We start from the raw sequence: 24,399 nt of genomic DNA on the forward strand, positions 1-24,399 counted from the left end.
TCCTTCCATAAATTTTCTATTGGATTCAGGTCAGGTGATTGGTTGGGCTGTTCTAGCAGCTTTATTTTCTTTCTCTGAAACCAATGGAGAGGTGTCTTGACTGTGTGTTTGGGATCATTGTCTTGCTGAAATGTCCACCCTCATTTCATCTTTTTTTTCATCATCCTGGTAGATGGCAGCAGATTTTAATCAAGAATGTCTCAGTACATTTGTCATCCTTCCTTCAATTATATGAAGTTTCCAGTGCCGTATGTTGAAAATCAGCCCCATACCATAATGTCCCCCACTTCAAACTTCAAAATTTGTATGGTGTTTTGGGGTGATATGCAGTGCCTTTTGGCCTTCAAACATGGTGTGTATTATGGCATCCAAAGAGTTCAACTTTGGTATCATCTGGCCAGACTATATTATCCCAATATTTCACAGGCTTGTCTAAATGTTGTTAAGCAAACTTTAAACACGCTTGAACATGCTTTTAGTTCAGCAATGGAGTCTTGTGTGGTGAGCGTGCATGCTGGCCATGGAGGTTCAGTGCATTACGAATAATTTTGAGACAATTGTACCTGCTGATTTCAGGTCTTTCTGTAGCTCCCCACAGGTGGTCCTTGACTCTTGGACAACTATTCTGATAATTCTTTTCACTCCTCTGTCTGAAATCTTGCAGGGAGCACATGGTCGTGTGTGGGGAAATGATGTTCTTTCCACTTCCAGATTATGGCCCCAACAGTGCTCACTGGAAGCTTCAGTAGTTTAGAAATTCTTCTGTAACCAATGCCATCAGTATGTTTTACAATAATAAGGTTGTGAAGGTACTGAGACAGATCACTGATTTTACCCATCATGACATGTCTGTTGTGTGGCATCTAGGTAATGAGACACCAATTTTAGGCCATTTGGTGAACCAGCTGATATTATTTTTCACTAAGTGGCAGGATTTCTTTCTATTACTGATAGATTTCAGCTGGTGCCATGACTTTCTATGGCTTTTTGCACCTCTCTTTCCTCATGTGTTCAATACTTTTTCCCTGTGTCATTTCTCATTATTACACATAACTAAATTTATGGACATCCATGGTTTAATTTCTTTACCTGTGTGAACTGGATGAGTTGTTACCGACATCTGGTGAGAATTTCATGTCCATGTCACCTTTAGAAATACACTGCTCAAAAAAATAAAGGGAACACTTAAACAACAGAATATAACTCCAAGTAAATCAAACTTCTGTGAAATCAAACTGTCCACTTAGGAAGCAATACTGTTTGACAATCAATTTCACATGCTGTTGTGCAAATGGAATAGACAATAGATGGAAATGATTGTCAATTATCAAGACACACTCAATAAAGGAGAGGTTGTGCAGGTGGGGACCACATACCACATCTCAGTGCCAATGCTTTCTGGCTGATGTTTTGGTCACTTTTGAATGTTGGTTGTGCTTTCACACTCGTGGTAGCATGAGACGGACTCTACAACCCACAGAACTTGCTCAGGTAGTGCAGCTCATCCAGGATGGCACATCAATGCAAGCTGTGGAAAGAAGGTTTGCTGTGTCTCTCAGCGTAGTGTCCAGAGGCTGGAGGATCTACCCAGAGACAGGCCAGTACACCAGGAGACGTGGAGGGGGCCATAGGAGGGCAACAACCCAGCAGCAGGACCGCTACCTCCGCCTTTGTGCAAGGAGGAACAGGAGGAGCACTGCCAGAACCCTGCAAAATTACCTCCAGCAGGCCACAAATGTGCATGTGTCTGCACAAACGGTTAGAAACCGACTCCATGAGGGTGGTATGAGGGCCCGACGTCCACAGATGGGAGTTGTGCTCACAGCCCAACACTGTGCAGGACCCTTGGCATTTGCCACACAACACCAGGATTGGAAAAGTCGCCACTGGCGCCCTGTGCTCTTCACAGATGAAAGCAGGTTCACACTGAGCACATGTGACAGACGTGACAGAGTCTGGAGACGCTGTGGAGAGCGATCTGCTGCCTGCAACATCCTTCATCATGACCGGTTTGGCAGTGGCTCAGTAATGGTGTGGGGTGGCATTTCTTTGGGGGGCTGCACAGCCCTCCATGTGCTCGCCAGAGGTAGCCTGACTGCCATTAGGTACCGAGATTAGATCCTCAGACCCCTTGTGAGACCATATGCTGGTGCGGTTGGCCCTGGGTTCCTCCTAATGCAGGGCAATGCCAGACCTTATGTGGCTGGAGTGTGTCAGCAGTTCCTGCAAGATGAAGGCATTGAAGCTATGGACTGGCCCGCCCGTTCCCCAAACCTGAATCCAATTGCGCACATCTGGGACATCATGTCTCGCTCCATCCACCAATGTCACGTTGCACCACAGACTGTCCAGGAGTTGGCGGATGCTTTAGTCCAGGTCTGGGGGGAGATCCCACAGGAGACCATCTGCAACCTCATCAGGAGCATGCCCAGGCGTTGTAGGGAGGTCATACAGGCACGTGGAGGCCACACACAATACTGAGCCTCATTTTGACTTGTTTTAAGGACATTACATCAAAGTTGGATCAGTCTGTAGTGTGTTTTTCCACTTTAATTTTGGGGGTGACTCCAAGTCCAGGCCTCCATTGGTTAATAAATTTGATTTCCATTGATGATTTTTGTGTGATTTTGTTGTCAGCACATTCAACTTTGTACAGAACAAAGTATTCAATGAGAATATTTCATTCATTCAGATCTAGGATGTGTTATTTGAGTGTTCCCTTTATTTTTTTGAGCAGTGTACATCTACTTAGAAAATTGTTTGACGTGTTCAATACTTATTTCACCCACTGTACATCACATAAGAGACACCGAGACTGCTGTATACATGACATAGGAGACACTGAGACTGCACTGTATATATGTAACACGGGTACTTTAGATGCAGTGACACAGAAACACAGAGCCGCCAATACAGGGTTAATAAACAGGGGAGGTTTATGATAACAGGGTCAATCTCCACGCAGGGAGTAATAGGGGAAAATATGGGGATGAACAAGGGAAGTAGCAGGTAAAAGTCTATAACTGACAGTTCACAGTTTAACTAGATGTAGCAGAGTTGAACCGGTTGTAATCGACAGTTTTTACACTTAGCTGACTCTTATCCTCCACAAGGCAGTTGCCAGCTGATGCCGGTGTTGCTTTCTTCAGGCTTCCCCGCCCAAACAATGCTCCGTCTTCTGGCGGCAGCGGGCGGTCTCCGGTTTTACCCGCTGAGCCCCTAGTCCATAACACGGCACCTCACGTGCTCGGCTCCACGGAACCTGCGTCTTTTCTCCCTCTAGTCGGCTTGACTCCTCCGGCCCACTGCATTCGGATCTTGCTCCAAGTATTGGAGCCAGGAGCCTGGACCCTCTCACACTGCTCTCCTGAGCGGGACTCTACTGCCGCTTTCCAGCGCAAAAGTCCTCGTCTCCCCCTCTGTCTAGCCACGCCACCAGTTTCCTGGTCACCTGACCTCCCAGCTCTCACTCTGGACACGCCCCCAGCTTCCCAGTCACCTGACTCCTGTGCTCGCAGTCTGTCATCCCCCTGCAACCAGAGGTACGGCCCCGGCAGTTTCGGATCCCTTGTTTGGAAAGTACTTACACCCCGGTCTTCCCCCTTACACCTACTCTCTCCTTTAACTCGCCATTCCACGGGCGAGAGTTCCTTCACCAAACGTTCACATTCTTGGACTTCCTGGACGATACGGTGCCATATGAATTGATCTTGTTCGTAACGGTGAGGAGGCACTCCTGCTGTTGTCCATTCTGACCGGCGTAACTCAGTTTGACCGATGGGGGGTGCAGGGTCACTCGGATTCCCAATCTCCGCCTGCTCGGTGGCTTCAACCGATGTTGTTCCCTCGCTGCCTGCACTGGGGACTGCACGTAATCGAGTGCTGGGGCTCGGAGGTAGAATCAACAATTCTTCTTCGTCCACATCGTGGCTTGGGGCAACTGTGACAGGACCCTTTCTAGAAGCAGGTGATTCTTCTCCATCCTCATCATCTTTAGACAGACAGGGTCGCAGCATACTACGATGAACCACTCTGAAGAAACCTGGAGGTCTGAACTGAAACGTAAATTGATGTGCATGCAAAATGTAAATGCATGTTCACACAAGGCCATTAGACAGAGAAAAACCAAAGACAAGAAAAATACCCAAATAACTGGAAGTAAATGGGTAGATCGCACAGTGCAAAAATAATAATAAATAATAAAGGGTATTTAGTTAACATAATTTTGATCAAAATAATGTAAAAGCTATCCCGCGATGTCACGGCAACCCTTATGGGACAGTCCTAACTCTAATATTAAAAACCTTACCATTTGTCAAGTGACATACATATGGACAAGGGCAGAGAGACTGGATCCCTAGTATAAGCATAGACCCAAGGCAGAATAAGCATCTCAGCTCAGACAAAGGGCGGCCACACCCTTTTATATGCACTAAAGCACACTGAACTACAAAGAAAACTGGAGGTCTGAACTGAAACGTAAATTGATGTGCATGCAAAATGTAAATGCATGTTCACACAAGGCCATTAGACAGAGAAAAACCAAAGACAAGAAAAATACCCAAATAACTGGAAGTAAATGGGTAGATCGCACAGTGCAAAAATAATAATAAATAATAAAGGGTATTTAGTTAACATAATTTTGATCAAAATAATGTAAAAGCTATCCCGCCACGTCACGGCAACCCTTACGGGACAGTCCTAACTCTAATACTAAAAACCTTACCATTTGTCAAGTGACATACATATGGACAAGGGCAGAGAGACTGGATCCCTAGTATAAGCATAGACCCGAGGCAGAATAAGCGCCTCAGCTCAGACAAAGGGCGGCCACACCCTTTTATATGCACTAAAGCACACTGAACTACAAAGAAACCTGGAGGTCTGAGCTGAAACGTAAATTGGTGTGCATGCAAAATGTAATGCATGTTCACACAAGGCCATTAGACAGAGAAAAACCAAAGACAAGAAAAATACCCAAATAACTGGAAGTAAATGGGTAGATCGCACAGTGCAAAAATAATAATAATATATAATAAAGGGTATTTAGTTAACATCATTTTGATCAAAATAATGTAAAAGCTATCCCGCCACGTCACGGCAACGCTTATAGGACAGTCCTAACTCTAATATTAAAAACCTTACCATTTGTCAATTGACATACATATGGACAAGGGCAGAGAGACTGGATCCCTAGTATAAGCATAGACCTGAGGCAGAATAAGCGTCTCAGCTCAGACAAAGGGCGGCCACACCCTTTTATATGCACTAAAGCACACCACTCTGGTAGGGGCTCCTTCAGCCCCCTCGGGTTGAACTTCATACACAGGTCCTTCAGCGCCAATCCTGCGCTTCACTTGGTGTGGGATCCGTTCCCACCGCCTACTCAATTTGCCCCGGGGCCGCCTGTCCTGAACTAACATCCGCTCCCCAGGCCTCAGAGCTGTCCCTCGAAGAGGCAATTTCTCATGATGTTAGAGCTCCTGAAACTTTTGTTGTACCAACCGTCGGAGGATCTGTAGTCGATGCCGATGTTCCTGGACCCAGGAAGACATCCCCGTCTGTGGGTAGTCCTCCTCGGGGTCCAGCTCTAACTCGGTAATCTCTCACCCCTTTCGCCCAAACAGCAAGGTATAAGAAGTGAACCCCGTTGTACTATTCACTCGGTTGTTGTAGACCCACACCAGCTCGGCCACAAACTCAGGCCATCGTACCTTCCGATCTTCCTCCAACGAGCGGAGCATTTGGATCAGTGTCCGATTAAAGCGTTCACAGGCCCCATTTCCTTGAGGGTGGTAAGGAGTAGTCCGTGACTTCTCAATCTTGTACAACCGGTGCAGCTCTTCCATCACCCGGCCTTGGAAGCAGGTGCCTTGATCGGAATGGATCCTCTTTGGGCAGCCGTACACCAGAATGAAGTCTCGGCAGATGGCCTGCGCAGCTGACTCGGCGGTCTGGTCTCTGGTCGGGGTCACTACCGCAAACTTTGTGAAGTGGTCTGTCATTACCAGGCAATGTTCATACCCGAGATGCGCCGGTCCAACAGTCAAATAGTCGATCATCAGCACCTCCAAGGGGGCAGAAGTCACAATGGTTTGTATGGGGACCCGTTGCTCCGGGGGCTTAACCAGCTCACAGCTCCGACATCTTCGACAAGTGTCTTCTATTGTTGCTCGCAGTCGGGCATGATACACCAGCCTCTGCAGCCACTGAAATGTCTTCTCTGGTCCGAAGTGAGACCCTCGTTCATGAGCCTCCTTTGCCACTACTCCGACCAACTTCTCTGGGATCACTACTTGCCAGGTGGTCCCGAACTCTCGCAGTAGCTGCACCCGTCGGTACAGCAGCCCGTCTCGCAAACACAGTCTCTCCCATTGTGCCAGCATTTTCAGTGCTCCTGGGGACAGGGTACTCCTCTCTTCTCGACTGGGGACTTGCCTCAAAGCCACCCATTGACGTAATTGAGCAACTTCTCTGTCAGTCTGTTGAAGTTGGATCCAGTCATCTCTTGGCCGCCCTAGCACTTGTTCTTCCGACGTCTCTCTGATCTGTCACTGCGCCGTGGCCAGCGGTCCCACGAAACTTCAGAAGCTAGGGGTCTCATCCGCCTCCAAATCTTCATCGTGGTCATGATCAGGTCGTTCATATGTCACTCTGGAGAGGGCGTCGGCATGAGAATTCTCTGCCTTAGGCCGGTAGGCGATCTTATACCGGTACCTGGCCATGCGGGCCACCCACCGCTGCTCCAGGGCCCCAAATTCCGCATTCTCCAGGTGGGCCAGGGGGTTGTTATCTGTTCTCACCAGTACTTCGGACCTCGACTAATACTCTGCAAACTTCTCGGTCATTGCCCAAACCAGAGCCAGCAACTCTTTGAAAGAGCTATAATTATCTGGGTTCCTCTCAGAGTCGTGAAGGGAGCGGCTGGCGTACGCAATCACGCACCCTTTCCCCTCCTGTACTTGGGATAACACGGCTCCCAGACCATGTAGGCTCCCATCAGTGTGGAGTATGAATGGTTAGGAGAAATCCGCAAGTATTGGGGCCTCGGTCAGGGCCATTTTTAGGGCACAGAAGGCCTCTTCCTGGCTACTTCCCCACCGAATCGCCTGATTCTTGGAACCCGCCAGCACTCCCTTAAGTAGCTCCAGCAATGGGTTGGCTATGCGGGTGAAGTTTTTCACGAATCTTCAATAGTATCCGGCAAGTCTCAGGAAGGCCCGAACGTCCTTCACTGTCTTCGGGGTAGGCCACGCCTGTACGGTGGCCACCTTTTCCTGGGTGGGCCTGACTCCTTCACCAGACACAGTATGACCGAGATATTCGATCTGTTTGCGGAACAGGTAGCACTTCTGGGGCTTCACCTTTAGGCCATGACTCTGTAGGCGACTCAGTACTTGCTCCAGTCGCTGGAGGTGCTCCTCGAAGGTGGCGGCATAGAGAATTATGTCGTCAAGGTAAATCAGTGTCGCCTCGAAGTTCAAATCGCCCAGGCACCTCTCCATCAGACGCTGGAACGTTCCAGGGGCGTTAGTCAGGCTGAAGGGCATCCAATTGAATTCGAACAGTCCCATGGGTAATATGAACGCCGTCTTCGCACGGTCATGTTCGGCCACGGGCACCTGCCAGTACCCACTGACCAGATCCAAGGAGGAGAAGTATCTTGCCTTCCCTAAGGCCGACAGAGACTCTTCGATTTGGGGTAGTGGGTAAGAGTCTCGTACTGTACAGGCATTCAGTCATCTATAGTCCACACAGAACCGCAGGGTCCCATCTTTCTTCCGGACCAGGACAATCGGGGCTGCCCACGGACTCTGACTCTCCCGTATCACAGCATTCTGTAACATATGGGCTAGCATCTCCTTAACCTCTTTATACATCTGGGTAGGTATCTGCCGGTATGTCTCCCGCACTGGGGCAGTGCTCCCCGTGGGAATCTCGTGGGTAATGGCTTCGGTGCAACCAAAATCATCCTCATGGCGAGCAAAGACTTACTGGTACCGCTCCAGTACTTCCTCAACCTGCTGCATCTGTTGAGTTGTAAGTCCCATCAATTCAGCCCGCAGTCGTTCTAGGATTCTTCGTCCCCCCCTTCGCACGAGCCCGGTGGGATTCCGGCGGCACGGTGACCGCCAGAGTCCAGGGGTCTCCTCGTACAGCGGACAGCTGTACTACATCAGGTCGCACCAACTTCTCTGGCATTCCCAGAATCTGGGCTATTTCCGCCCTGGGAGGGAGTGTGAGATCATCTTCGCCCAGATTAACACACCGCACTATAACATTGCCACCCTGGACGGTGGCCAGTGTCCAAGCCACCAAGAGTCCGGGGGTTCTTTGTCCATCGATGTTGGTTCTATCTGAACTTCGACCCCCTCAAGAGGTGTGCAGGCCCGTGCAGATAACGTGAGTACAGTTTGTCCGGGCGGTAAGGTGATCACCGTAGCTGCTGGAACTATTATTTTCCCCAGGATCTTCCCTTCACTCTACGTCTCCTTAGCCTGGCCAGCTCGGATTAGTTGTTGAAAGACTCTCCTTTGGGGGGTTCGCGGGTCCCACTGGTCTAGAGGAATCTCCTTCGGCTCACTAATCAGGATTTGCCCGATCTCTTTCAGCACATTCATTCCGAGGGTCACCGGGGGTCCACTTCCGGTTCCCCCTGCGACCAGGACGACTCCTTTTTTCCCACATCTTTTCCACACACTCGGATCTTCATCCACACCACCCCTTGCGACCGGGATGGGTAATTGATTAGCTGCCGTGAGTCTAATTACTGGTCCCCATTCAGGCCACGCTATCTCTGGAAATCGCTGTTGAAAGTAGGCTTCTGCCATCGTAGTCACCTGAGATCCCGTGTCAATCAGGCAGTGAACAGCCCGACCGCTTATTTCGGCCTAGACAGTCGGATTGGTGGAAACCAGGTCCTTGGGACTGGCTCTTTTTCTTTCCCTTCAGGCTCCGGGCTGTGTCCCCCAAACACGGAGCCCGCTAGTTTAACGGCTGCCGCGACAGGGGCCGCCCTCGGCTAGCACAGCCCCTGGCGTAATGTCCTGCGCCTCCACACGTCCAGCAGGTCATGTTTCTGTCTGTGTAGGGCTGCCTCATTCCTCTACGGAACTCTCCTGCAGGAGGGGGGCCTGAATTCAATTATTTCCATAACTAGGGCAATCGATCTGGGTATCTCTGGTGTCGGGGCAGGGGTCTTCTTGAGACTGGACCATTCATCCTGCATCTCCTGTATCTCCTTTCGCATCTCTCAAGCCCATTCCGGTTCAGCTGCAGGTGGGGTGGGTACCTCGTTACTCCAGACCATTCCTGCCAGGGCTGTCACCCCTATCTCCTGCTCTCTCACACGTGCCTCCGCCCCCACTTCTAGAAAAGTTATACGTGGGTTGGCGCGCAGGCGCTCCCGCAAGGCCTGCTTCAGCTGCACATCCCTGAGGCCTGCCACAAACTGGTCCCTTAAGATCACGTCAGGGGGGCCCATTCCCAAATTCCCCATGTCGTCTTTTCTAGTGATATAGGCATGCACCCTCTGTAAGGCATTAACATACTGCGTCACAGTCTCCCCCTCCTGCTGCACTTGGTGAAACAGCCGTATCCTCAGCTCTCCTACATTGGTGGGATCCCCATGCATCTCCTCCAGTATCCGCACCACTTTTTCTACAGTATCTCGGTCATGGGGAGGGCGGTACATCACGGATTGTCGGGCCTCGCCGTCCAGGGCCAGTAAGGCTATTTCGGCTTGCATAGCTGGGGTCATCGGATGCATACGTAACATACTCCTAACTCTCTCAATCCAGTCCCACAGCATCATATTGTCCCCGGTGAACTTTGGGAGATTGCTGAGCATGGCCCCCAGCGGCAAGCTAGATTTAGGGGCTCCCAGGATGGACTGCTCTGCAGTGTCTATGTCTAACGACTGCATCCTGCCGACTACACCAAATGTAACACGGGTACTTTAGATGCAGTGACACAGAAACACAGTGTTATGATCTGCTACAAGCACTAAGGAAAGAAAGGAGATCTGTCCCTACAATAGAACTAAGCTAGATCCCTACGATGTAACGGGGAACCTGATCCTGCGATCAGACCCGCTAAAGTCCTCGGCTAGTCTGTACGAAGACCTATAGATGCAAGGGAGGGATCCCTACAAGAACTAGGGACTGGGATAAAGTTGGACACCTCCTAGCAGAAATTGTAGCAGTAAAAGACAAACACACAACATAGAACATAAAGTTCCGAAGACCTAGCAAAACTGACTGAGAAAGGTAACTAAGCACCAGGCTAGCTAAAGAGTAGAAATTACAATGAAGTCCAGCAAGGCCAGGAGGGCGGAGCAGGATTAAATAGGCAAAAAAGGTCATGTGACCAGCAAGATAGAAAAAAACTAACAGGAGAGTTCTAACAGTACCCCCTCTTCTATGAGGATCCTCCGGATCCCCTAGGCCCAGACTTATCAGGAAACCTCTTGTGAAACGCTCTGACAAGTCTGGAAGCAGAAACATCATCCGCCCTCACCCATGAGTTATCCTCGGGTCCGAAACCCTTCCAAGCGACGAGATACTGCAAACTCCCTCTATACCGTCTAGAATTTAGGATGCAGGAAATTTCGTATTCCCCGTCCTCCACCACCAGAGGAACAGTGGCAGAGGCGTCTCCATCCGACACATAAGCTCTTTTCAACAGAGAAACATGAAACACCGGATTAATCTTCCAGGAGGTAGGAACCTCCAACCTAACAGCAGATTGGTTAACTACCTGAAGCACCTTAAAGGGCCCTACAAACTTGGGACCCAATTTTTTAGAAGGAATCCTCAACCGCAGATTCTTAGAGGACAACCAAACCATGTCACCAATAGCAAACAAAACCTCTTGCCGTTTCCTATCAAAGTACCTCTTAGATTTTTTGTTAGCCTCCTGAAGATTACCACGCACATCCGTCCAAACTCTCTCCAAATCACTGGAAAAACTCTCCTCCTCAGGCACAGCCGATACCAATTTGGAGAATGACCCAAAAGACGGATGTCTCCCAGAACAACAAAAAAAAGGCGAACAACCAGCAGAAGAGGATGTATGGTTGTTAAGAGCAAACTCAGCAAGTGGCAGAAACTCAGACCACCCCTCCTGATTGTCTGCCACAAAACAACGCAAGAACTGCTCAACATCCTGATTCTTCCTTTCTGTCTGGCCATTAGACTCAGGATGATATCCGGATGAAAACGACAAATGAACTCCCAACCTGTCACAAAAAGCACGCCAAAAACGAGCCACGAACTGAGGTCCCCTATCCGAAACAATGTCAGTAGGAACGCCATGTAGTCTGACAATTTCCTTGACAAAGGCCTTAGCGAGTGTCTTAGCGCAGGGCAGTTTGATGAAAGGAACCAAGTGACACATCTTGCTAAAACGGTCCACGACCACCGAGATGACTGTGAAACCCTCAGAGGGGGGAAGGTCAGTAATAAAGTCCATAGCCAGATGTGTCCAAGGTGCACTAGGAACCTCCAGAGGGCAAAGCAACCCCGCTGCAGGAGTATGTGAAGACTTAGATCTAGCACACACCGTACATTGACGCACCCACTTAATGACTTCCTTCTGCCATCCAGGCCACCAAAAACTTCGACCCACAAGTCTCTTGGTCTCTGAAATTCCTGGATGACCTGCCAACCAAGACTCATGACACTCAACAAACAAATCTCTCCTAAAGGTCCTAGGCACAAACAACTTCCCATGGGGAGTGTTAGATGGGGCATTCTCCTGTGCTTTAAGAATCTCATCTTCCAAAACGGAGTCCAATGCAGCAATCACAACACCTTCTTGTAAAATGCTCCCCTCCTTCTCAGCACCGACCATGGGAGAAAAGCTGCGAGACAAAGCATCAGCTTTAACATTCTTGGCACCCGGGATGTAAGTAACAGAAAAATTAAACCGCGAGAAAAAAAGTGCCCACCTAGCCTGACGGGCATTCAAGCGCTTGGCAGCATCAAGATAGATCAGATTTTTATGATCAGTGAAAACCTGAATGGGAAATTCAGCACCTTCCAAGAGATGATGCCAGTGTTCAAATGCGAGTTTAATAGCCAGCAATTCCCGATTACCAATATCGTAATTAAGTTCAGTCTCAGAAAATTTTTGAGAAAAAAGCACAGGGATGTACTCCATCCTTGTTTTTCTGAGACAATACCGCACCGACCCCCACCGAAGAAGCATCAACCTCAACCAAAAACGGCTTAGTCACATCAGGCTGCATAAGGATGGGAGCAGAGCTGAACCTCTCCTTTAGAAACACAAAAGCTTCAATGGCCTCAGTAGTCCACTGAACCGCATTAGCACCTTTCCTGGTGAGATCGGTCAGTGGTTTGACAATAATAGAAAAATTTTTAATGAATTTTCTGTAATAATTGGCAAAACCCAAAAACCTCGGTATCGATTTCAAACCAATAGGCCTAGGCCATTCCTGCACAGCTTGAACTTTCACCGGGTCCATCTCAAAGCCCTCGCTGGAGATAATGTAGCCCAAAAAACTAATTCTCTGTACAGCGAACTCACATTTCTCCAGCTTAGCAAAAAGCGAATTGTCAATTAATAACTGTAATACCTCATGTACGCTCCGCCAATGAGACTCCAGATACGGTGAATAAATCAAAATGTCATCCAAATACACAACCACATTTTTGCCGATCAAAGGTCTAAGGATGTCATTAATAAGATTCTGAAAAAATGCTGGAGCATTGGTTAGACCAAAAGGCATAACCAGATTCTCAAAATGACCCACAGGAGTGTTAAAAGCAGTCTTCCATTCATAACCCTCCTTCATGCGCAACAAATTGTATGCCCCCGGAGATCAATTTTAGAGAACCACTTGGCCCCCACTAACTGGTTAAACAAATCAGGAATCAATGGCAGTGGGTAAGGATTGCGTACAGTAATTTTATTAATCTCACGAAAAATCCAGACAAGGACGTAAACCGCCGTCCTTTTTTTTAACAAAAAAAAATCCAACAGCCACAGGAGACTTGGAAGGCCTAATGTGACCGGCGGCCAAGCTTGTCTGTATGTATTCCTCCAAAGCCTTTCTCTCAGGAATAGTAAGATTAAATAAACAACTTTTAGGAAGAGTCACTCCAGGGACAAATTCAATGGTACAATCATAGTCTCTATGGGGAGGCAAAATTTGTGACTCCTCCTCAGAAAAAACTCTCCAAAAATCCTGAATAGGTACAGGTAATTCCCCTTTTTCCACCGCAGCAATACGTCCGTTACAACACTTGTCATAACACTTAGGGCTCCAGGACTTAATTTCATTGGTAGACCAATCCAGTACAGGATTGTGCAATTTTAACCAGGGTAACCCCAAAACTACTGGAGAAGGCAAATTATTTAATACTACCAAATCCAAATTTTCTTGGTGAATACCATTAATAGTGAGGGGAAATTCACAGACCTTGTGAGTAACACTCTTCAAGGGGGAGCCATCGACAGAAACCACAGCAATAGGGGATGACAAAGGTTTGGGTTTTAATTTAAGTTTTTCCAAGAATCCCCCATCAATCACATTCAGAGTAGAACCACAATCCACAAATACCCGAAATTCAATTAATTCTTCCTGAGCAGCAGTAGTAGCAGAAAGAAATACCCCCTTAGTATTTAAACAGGCTATACGGGCGTAACTGACCTTTTTTTTTTCTTTGTTCATACGAAGCACACAGTTCTTAATAAAATGGTCAGATTTCCCGCAATAAAAGCACAAACCTTCAGAAGACCTGCGGTCTTTTTCCTGAGAGCGGGGTGACATCGCCCCAATCTCCATCGGCTCTCCAATGTCAGTACAGACCCTCTCAAGACTCGGAGCTGACATGGCAGAGGATTTACTCTCATTAACCCTTGCACGCAGTCTCCTGTCCACCCGTATAGCTAATTGCATTGCCTCCTGCAAGTTTCCAGGTGTGGGATAAGCAATCAGCAAATCCTTAACCCTTTCACCTAGCCCCGCAAGAAACAAACTTTTCAAAGCTGAATCGTTCCACCCCACCTGGGCAGACCACCAACGGAAGTGAGAACAATATTTTTCCACATTACCTGATCCCTGCCTCAAACGTCTCAATTCAGTCTCAGCTGATGAGACACGATCAGGATTATCATACAACAAACCCAAAGCAGAAAAAAAACTATCCACTGATCAAAAGCATGGATCACTAGGTTGGAGAGAAAAGGCCCATCCCTGAGGTTCTTTGCGCAAAAGTGACATTATAAACCCTATGCGCTGTGATTCATCACCAGAGGATCTGGGTCTCAAACGAAAATACAACAAGCAAGCATTTTTAAAGGAAAAAAATTCTTGTTGATCACCAAAAAATAAATCAGGCAAACGTACCTTTGGCTCCACAAAATGTGCTCCAGAACAGCTACTCACGTGTTGTTGGAGCTCGGCCACCTCCAGAGAGAGTGCCTGCAGGCGTTGAGCCAAATCCTGAACCGACACCATGATGGAAACTGGAGGTCTTTCCTTAGAGATATTTTTGGGCTGGACTTACTGATATGATCTGCTACAAGCACTAAGGAAAGAAAGGAGATCTGTCCCTACAATAGAACTAAGCTAGATCCCTACGATGTAACGGGGAACCTGATCCTGCGATCAGACCCGCTAAAGTCCTCGGCTAGTCTGTACGAAGACCTATAGATGCAAGGGAGGGATCCCTACAAGAACTAGGGACTGGGATAAAGTTGGACACCTCCTAGCAGAAATTGTAGCAGTAAAAGACAAACACACAACATAGAACATAAAGTTCCGAAGACCTAGCAAAACTGACTGAGAAAGGTAACTAAGCACCAGGCTAGCTAAAGAGTAGAAATTACAATGAAGTCCAGCAAGGCCAGGAGGGCGGAGCAGGATTAAATAGGCAAAAAAGGTCATGTGACCAGCAAGATAGAAAAAACCTAACAGGAGAGTTCTAACACACAGAGCAGCCAATACAGGGTTAATAAACAGGGGAGGTCTATGATAACAGGGTCAATCTCCACGCAGGGAGTAATAGGGGAAAATATGGGGATGAACAAGGGAAGTAGCAGGTAAAAGTCTATAACTGACAGTTCACAGTTTAACTAGATGTAGCAGAGTTGAACCGGTTGTAATCGACAGTTTTTACACTTAGCTGACTCTTATCCTCCACAAGGCAGTTGCCAGCTGATGCCGGTTTTGCTTTCTTCAGGCTTCCCCGCCCAAACAATGCTCCATCTTCTGGCGGCAGCGAGCGGTCTCCGGTTTTACCCGCTGAGCCCCTAGTCCATAACACGGCACCTCACGTGCCCGGCTCCATGGAACCTGCGTCTCTTCTCCCTCTAGTCGGCTTGACTCCTCCACTGCACTCGGATCTTGCTCCAAGTACTGGAGCCAGGAGCCTGGACCCTCTCACACTGCTCTCCTGAGCGGGACTCTCCTGACACTTACCCGCGCAAAAGTCCTCGTCTCCCCCTCTGTCTAGCCATGCCACCAGTTTCCCGGTCACCTGACCTCCCAGCTCTCACTCTGGACATGCCCCCAGCTTCCCAGTCATCTGACTCCTGTGCTCGCAGTCTGTCTTCCCCCTGCAACCAGAGGTACGGCCCCAGCAGTTCCGGATCCCTTGTTGTGAAAGTGTTTACACCCCGGTGTTCCCCCTTACATATACATCACATAGACACTGAGACTGCTATATACATCACATAGAATACACTGAGACTGCTGTATATACATCACATAGGATACCCTGAGACTGCTATATACATCAAATATAATTCACTGAGGCTGTTGTATATACTGTACATCTTATAGGTGAAACTGTGGCTGCTCAATACATTAGATAGGCAACACTGCAACTCTGTTGCATACATCAGCAACTGCTGAACTCATCATAGATGATCTCCTAATGCAGTCCGATTTGCATGGACTGACATAATGAAGAAGAACTTATTTTTCTCTCCACCTCCGAGAAAATCAGATCCCACTGTGATCAAACTTTGATCAGAGCCTGATTTGAATAAACTGACTGTTTTTCTCAGATGGAGAGAAAATGGTCGTGTGACCCAAGCTTAAGGCTGTGTGGCCACAATGAGGTATTGATGCCGCGTATTTTCGCTGTGTGAAAAATGCAGCGTCATACAATTCCAACAAAGTGGCAATGGCAACAATGGGAACTGGCTGATAGGGTTAAAGAAGGAGCCCTCTCCCTCTGTTAACCATCTAGATCAGTGTTTCCCAAACCCCATCCTCACGGCCCCCCACAGGTCATGTTTTCAGGATCTCCTCAGTATTACACAGGTGATTGAAGTATCATCAAGGCATCAGGAATTCTCTCACCTGTGCAATACTAGGGAGATCCTGAAAACATGACCTGTGGGGGGCCGTGAGGATGGGGTTTGGGAAACACTGATCTAGATGCTTTTTTTACATTCTCTTTATATTGGGTCTTTATTATACAAGTGGTTTTCCATGTGTTTTTTTAAGTTAAACATAAAATTCTATGGAGAAAAATGGTAAAAAAATAAAAATCCACTTTCAACATGATACGTTTTGATAAAAAAAAACACCACTGCGCTGGAAACTCCACAAAAGTGTCACAAATCAAAACATTGTATGAACACATTTTTATAACGTGATATAGATTCCTAAAAACATCTTGTCCTCCCCTGTAAAAATTTTACTGAAAAAGATGTTGATATCTCTCTCTAACCCTAGGCAAGAAACCAGACTAAGAGCTCACTCAGAAGTGATTTTTCTCGTATAAATAAAAAGTCTGATTTTCAGCAGTGTTTTGGCTCAGATTTTCATCAGCAGTGTTTCAGTCTTTGCCATTGGTGTTTCATCAGCTATACATTCAGAGGGATTTCTATACACGGCACCATCAAATGTGGACACAATGTAAATTTGGCTTAAAAGGATTGTCACACAAACATAACTTATCAACTTAAACCCCTTGCTGTTCATATGTTCTGGTTTTCAACCCCTTCACGACATTTGACGTACCTGTACGTCATGGTCGCATAGGAGTTCTGGACCAATGATGTAAAGGTATGTAATGGCGATTGTGCCTGGCACAGGAGCTGTGTCAGTGCGACTGGTGACGGGAGCTCTGCTTAAGTGATAGGTGAGCCTCTGTTGTTTAACCCCCTAAATGCCGCGATTGATATCGATTGCAACATTTAGGTGGCTAGGAGAGGGTCCTCTCCCTTCGCATCGGCGCCCCGCAACATCATCACAAGGGCCTGATGGTCGACATGGCAACCTGAGGTCGTCATGACGACCTCCGGGTCTGCCAGCAATGGTGAGCTGCTTAGACCATGCCAGGAGCATGATCTAAGATGTTTCTGTCAGTGTAAGGTTATGTTCACACGTTCAGTATCTGGTCAGTATTTTATAACAGTATTTGTAAGCCAAAATCAGAAGAGGAACAGTCAGAGGTAAAGTATAATAGAAACACGTCACCACTTCTGTATTTATCACCTACTCCTGGTTTTGGCTTACAAATACTGATGTAAAATACTGATCAAGTACTGAACGTGTGAACACGGTCTAATACTGACTTGTATAATGCATTGCAATGCATTATACCAGCGATCAGAGTAATGAAAGTTAAAGTCCCATAGAGGGATTAAGTAAAAAATGTAAAAAAAAAAAAAGTAAAAACAAATTGTAAAAATATTTTTAAAAAATCCCAAAATAGAGAGAAGTGAAAAAAAATATCATGCCTATAAATATGTATATTTATGTTAAAAGATATATTTTAAAAAAAAGTACACATATTTGGTATCGCTGCGTCTGGAACGGCCTGATATATAAATCGGTTGCACTAATTAACCTCTTCAGTGAACACCGTAAAAAAAAAAAAAAAAGCAGATGGAGACACTGTGGACACTGTCTGGCCTATGATCCTTCAGTGTCCGTCTTTTTAAGTTTAAAGGGTGTGGACTGTCGCGTTCCTACCCCTGAAGACACCAATTGCGTTGTATTGTAATGTGTATAGAGGTCTGTGTCTTTTGTATATATATACAGTACAGACCAAAAGTTTGGACACACCTTCTCATTTAAAGATTTTTCTGTATTTTCCTGACTATGAAAATTGTACATTCACACTGAAGGCATCAAAACTATGAATTAACACATGTGGAATTATATACTTAATAAAAAAGTGTGAAACAACTGAAAATATGTCTTATATTCTAGGTTCTTCAAAGTAGCCACCTTTTGCTTTGATGACTGCTTTGCACACTTTTGGCATTCTCTTGATGAGCTTCAAGAGGTAGTCACTGGAAATGGTTTTCACTTCACAGGTGTGCCCTGTCAGGTTTAATAAGTGGGATTTCTTGCCTTATAAATGGGGTTGGGTCCATCAGTTGCGTTGTGCAGAAGTCTGGTGGATACACAGCTGATAGTCCTACTGAATAGACTGTTAGAATTTGGATTATGGCAAGAAAAAAGCAGCTAAGTAAAGAAAAACGAGTGGCCATCATTACTTTAAGAAATGAAGGTCAGTCTGTCCGAAAAATTGTGAAAACTTTGAAAGTGTCCCAAGTGCAGTTGCAAAAACCATCAAGCGCTACAAAGAAACTGGCTAACATGAGGACCGCCCCAGGAAAGGAAGACCAAGAGTCACCTCTGCTTCTGAGGATAAGTTTATCCGAGTCACCAGCCTCAGAAATTGCAGGTTAACAGCAGCTCAGATTAGAGACCAGGTCAATGCCACACAGAGTTCTAGCAGCAGACACATCTCTACAACAACTGTTAAGAGGAGACTTTGTGCAGCAGGCCTTCATGGTAAAATAGCTGCTAGGAAACCACTGCTAAGGACAGGCAACAAGCAGAAGAGACTTGTTTGGGCTAAAGAATACAAAGAATGGACATTAGACCAGTGGAAATCTGTGCTTTGGTCTGATGAGTCCAAATTTGAGATCTTTGGTTCCATTCACCGTGTCTTTGTGCGATGCAGAAAAGGTGAACGGATGGACTCTACATGCCTGGTTCCCACCATGAAGCATGGAGGAGGAGGTGTGATGGTGTGGGGGTGCTTTGCTGGTGACACTGTTGGGGATTTATTAAAAATTGAAGGCATACTGAACCAGCATGGCTACCACAGCGTCTTGCAGCGGCATGCTATTCCATCCTGTTTGCGTTTAGTTGGACCATCATTTATTTTTCAACAGGACAATGACCCCAAACACACCTCCAGGCTGTGTAAGGGCTATTTGAGCAAGAAGGAGGGTGATGGGGTGCTACGCCAGATGACCTGGCCTCCACAGTCACCAGACCTGAACCCAATCGAGATGGTTTGGGGTGTGCTGGACCGCAGAGTGAAGGTAAAAGGGCCAACAAGTGCTAAGCATCTCTGGGAACTCCTTCAAAATTGTTGGAAGACCATTTCCGGTGACTACCTCTTGAAGCTCATCAAGAGAATGCCAAGAGTGTGCAAAGAAGTCATCAAAGCAAAAGTTGGCTACTTGAAGAACCTAGAATATAAGACATATTTTCAGTTGTTTCACACTTTTTTTGTTAAGTATATAATTCCACATGTGTTAATTCATAGTTTTGATGCCTTCATTGTGAATGTACAATTTTCATAGTCATGAAAATACAGAAAAATCTTGAAATTAGAAGGTGTGTCCAAACTTTTGGTCTGTACTGTATATATTGTGTCATGTGAAGTGTAATATGTTTACCTTTATAGTGTATAAGTAATGTTGGTAGTGTACAGTGTAGGGTAAGACATAGTTCAGGACTTAGGACATAAGATAGGTAGGATAAGGTAGTTGACTGTAGTTAGATAGCGACATTAGGGTAAGGATAGAGTTAAGTGTTGGGACTAGCTCATAGTGGGAGGGGATTAGTGTTAGGGAAAGAGACAACTTCCTGTAGTTAGGCAGATTCAAGTAGTAGTAGGAAGTGTCTGTGAGCAGTGCTGCCGTTGTGGGTGAACTACAGCAAAGGAGACTAAGGGACAAGGGAGTAGCACGACCATGGAACTGAACGAAGATGAGACAGAGTGGCCTTCCACCTTAAAGGGGTCCTTGGATAGGACAACATATTACAAGAAACCCTGAGCTTGCAAAATGCTAAAGGTAACAGACCTAAACAGGACTGAGTTTGTAAAACTAGCAATAGATCCAAGGCGCCAGTAGTGGAAGAAATATGACACAGAACCGCTGAGCAGGTAGAGAGGCTTGCTGATCAGGGCTGTGGCGACAAGCTAGGCTTTGACAAAGTAGGGCGAAAGAGTGTGCTTCACCGGCCCTGGAGTAGATTACAGTGGAAGTAAACAATGTGTGTGAAAATGCTTTACACTGTGAAGGAAGCGTCCATAAGACTTTTTACTCACTACCCCTTTTATATAACCCTTACCAAGTTACCATTCAGTAAAGACTGTGATTTAAAAGGCAAGTCTCCTTTATTGAACTCTAAATCCTATGGTCCTGGCCATAAGTCACAGGCGTCCTGCACGGGTTCAAGGCCCTCACAGCACTAGCACCAACACCCAACCAGGATCCACTCTTGCATGTAGCATGCCAGGACGTCACAGGAGAAGATGAGTGCCTCGCCCCCGGCTACTGCCATGTGCCGCACTAAATAAGTGTGCATAAAAGCACGGTCAGGCCACAGTTTTGCACACTTCTGAAAATAGACTGCACTTAACAGAGGCCAGACAGAGTCCAGAGTAACTCTGCTGCCTCATTATAGTGAATGGATCCCTCAGAGGTTTCATCTGAATCACATCATTCGGAGATTTAGATGGAAACCTTAATGTAAGTTTTCAGCGTAGAGCGCAGGATAAATGTGATCCCAAATGTTATGTAAAATGTTCCCAATAAAAGCTTCAACTCAATCCACAAAAAAAGCAAGTCCCCACTCAGGTACGTCATCTGTCAATGGAAATATATGGGGATTCCATGTTACTGGTAGCACAAAGGCTTCGGAAAAGCGAATCCTCGCAAAATCCAGAAAATTTTGTGCTCCCAAATCTAAATGCCCCCTCCATTCTGAGCCCCAGTCTGCCTAAACCACATCAAATGTCCACATGTTTGACATTGCTGTAGCGATGAGAGCCCACTTAATTTACGGGTGCACGTCTCCAGAAGCACAAGTTAGTCATAATGTACTTGGCACTACAATGTACTGGACACTACAACGGCAGTGCACGGGCACTACAATGGCAGATTTGTAATTTTCACTTAGCAACATTTATTTTATTTATTTTACTCAATTATATAATTAATTCCACAGCATACAAACTCCTTGCAGATATTGTCCTTTGTGGGATTTGAACCCAGGACCCCATTGCTGCCCATTGCAGCATCTATTGCTGCTTGTTTCTGGTAAACACCCATGGAGTCAAAATCATCACGACACCTATAGATAAATTCCCAGAGGGTTGTAATCTCCAAAATGGGGTGACTTGAGGGGGATTCTGCTCTTCTAGCACTTAGGGGCTCTGTATATGGTGTCTTTAATCTATTCTAGGAAAATCTGTCCTCCAAGAGTCAAATAAATCTCCGCCCCTCCCGAGTCTTGCCATGTGGCTAAGTAGTACTGTACAGCCCCATATGTGGTGTTTCAACATTCAGCAGAAATTGTGAGACAAATTTTGTTGACAGTTTTGCCTATTTCCCAGTGTGAAAATGTAAAATCTGGGGCTAAAACAAATTTTTTATGGTAAAAATGTAATTATTTTTTCTTCACTGCCCAATGGTATAAAATTCTGTGACACACCTGTGGTGTCAGTATGATCACTGCACCCTTATTTGAATTCATTGAGAGTTGTAGTTTGTAAAATGGGGTCACTTATGAGGGGTTCTGCTGTTCTGGCACCTCAGGGTCTCTGCCAATGTGACATGGCACCCTCAAACCATTATCGCAAAATTTGATCTCCAGTATGTTGCTTCTTCCTTTCTGAGCTTTGCACAGTGCCTCAAAAGTAGTTTTTGACCACATATGGGGTATTGCCGTACTCAAGAGAAATTGCACAACAAATTGTATCATTCATTTTCTCCTATTATCCCTTTTGAAAATTAAAAATGTGGGGCCAAAGCAACATTTTAGTGGAAAAAATTGTAATTTTCCATTGACTCAGCCCAATGTTATACAATTCTGTTAATCGTCTGACGGTTAAAAGTGCTCACTACTCACCTAGATGAATCCCTCAAAAGGTGTAGTTTCTAAAATGGGGTGGGTTTCCATTGTTTAGGAAACCCACTGTAGGGTACCTCATCCACATGAAGCAGATAAGGAGGATGGCGGTCGAAAAAAGAGAGGAGGAGCCGGATCAAGACCAGAGACGCCGATAGGACTGGATTGCCCTGTCTGTGAGTATAATCAAAGGTCTTTTTGAGACTTGGGAGCAGATTGGGGACATACAGTATATAAAGCATACTAGAATGCTGTAACAGAGGGCTTAAAGATGCTGGCCATACTTTATAGGGGGAAAACTTGGTTGCAGGTTCCCTTTAACAAGTACCTGCCTCAGTTTTTAGCCCCATAAGAAAAAAATAAAATAGTCTCAGATAACCCCTAAAAGGAGTACATTTCTTCTATAATTATTTCACACCCCTCCCTGCTAAGCCCCGCTTACTTTTAGAAAAATGTCGAAGCTGCAATAAAAAAATGACAAAACTTGCAATTTTTTTTGTTGCACAAAAATGTGTGACTTTTATATGTCAATTTCTCCAGAGTTATTATGCTAAAAAATTTCCCATAGAAACTTTCTTCTAGACATCAACAGGGTTAGTAGCCTGATTATTTTTCTTTTTCTGGGAAACTTATCAAAAAAATTCATGGACAGAAAATATTTTTACAGACAAACTAGAAAATCATAAGCTTATAAGTGATTTCTGTCTACAGCCCAAAATACTTATAAAAACACATTTGTACCATTTACTGCAAACTCTAAAATGTTATCAATTTTAATCACAATGAAACATACAAGCTCTTTCAGCTTAAAAAAAATCACAGACTTGTGCATTTTTTCATAGAGAAAATTCCCTATTTCTGAAGGACTTGTCAGGGAATTTATAGACCCTGCACATCAAACTGACTACTAGTTCTTAGGAACTCATACAGGCTCTGTTGCATTATTGTAGACTAGTTTTATTTTATGGGCCATTTGCATTCTACATAATGTAGATAGTCAGTTATGTAAGTGCAAAAAAAGGACAATTAAAAACACTTAAAAAGGTAGAAAAGAGAGGGAAAGACTAGACCACCTGTGGACAAAACAATCTCCCACATAATCCAGCAATATGGAACACATATAAGAATTATAAGATATATGTAGAATGCTATGAATGCAATAGATGGTAAATATACAAGCATAAGTATCTCTGCCAGGGATCACAACATGTAAGTAATTATAACATTAATGTCAAATGGTAAACCTGTCCTACAAAGATGAAGCATGAACAAGTGGTCCAAGGAAAAAAAACTGAAATAAAGGTCAGATCAAGGAACTAACGTATGGCCATAGCACACAGCTCAGCAGAGATATAAAAAAATATACAGTACAGACCAAAAGTTTGGACACACATTCTCATTTAAAGATTTTTCTGTATTTTCATGACTTTGAAAATTGTACATTCACACTGAAGGCATCAAAACTATGAATTAACACATGTGGAATTATATACTTAACAAAAAAGTGTGAAACAACTGAAACTATGTCTTATATTCTAGGTTCTTCAAAGTAGCCACCTTTTGCTTCGATGACTGCTTTGCACACTCTTGGCATTCTCTTGATGAGCTTCAAGAGGCTACTTTGAAGAACCTAGAATATAAGACATATTTTCAGTTGTTTCACACTTTTTTGTTAAGTATATAATTCCACATGTGTTAATTCATAGTTTTGATGCCTTCAGTGTGAATGTACAATTTTCAAAGTCATGAAAATACAGAAAAATCTTGAAATTAGAAGGTGTGTCCAAACTTTTTGGTCTGTACTGTATATGATGGAGAAGGTATTATACCCCATGCGTTACGCCACACAAGATGGGTCATGATGATTATTACTCTTTTTGTGCTTGTTGGTGCCAGGTATATGCTTTTTCTTGTTCTTATTTGCTATTTCTGGTATATGGCACGCATCCATTTATTTATCTAATATTATTATTTTTGTGGTGCTGGTCCATCCTTTGCTCATAGATCATCCTGGTATATGTCACCCATCCTGGTATATGTTCCCCATCCTGGTATATGTTCCCCATACTGGTATATGTTTCCCATCCTTGTATATGTCCCTCATCCTGGCATATTTCCCCCCTTCCTGGTATATGTTCTCCATCCTGCTATATGTTCCTCATCCTGGGCCCCATCCTGGTATATGTCCCCATCCTGGTATATGTCCCCCCTTCCTGGTATATGTTCCCTATCCTGGTATATGTTCCTCA

The sequence above is a fragment of the Phyllobates terribilis genome, unplaced genomic scaffold (assembly GCF_046119375.1).
Source record: "Phyllobates terribilis strain yellow unplaced genomic scaffold, ASM4611937v1 Scaffold_9__5_contigs__length_417890890, whole genome shotgun sequence".
Lineage (NCBI taxonomy): Eukaryota > Metazoa > Chordata > Amphibia > Anura > Dendrobatidae > Phyllobates > Phyllobates terribilis.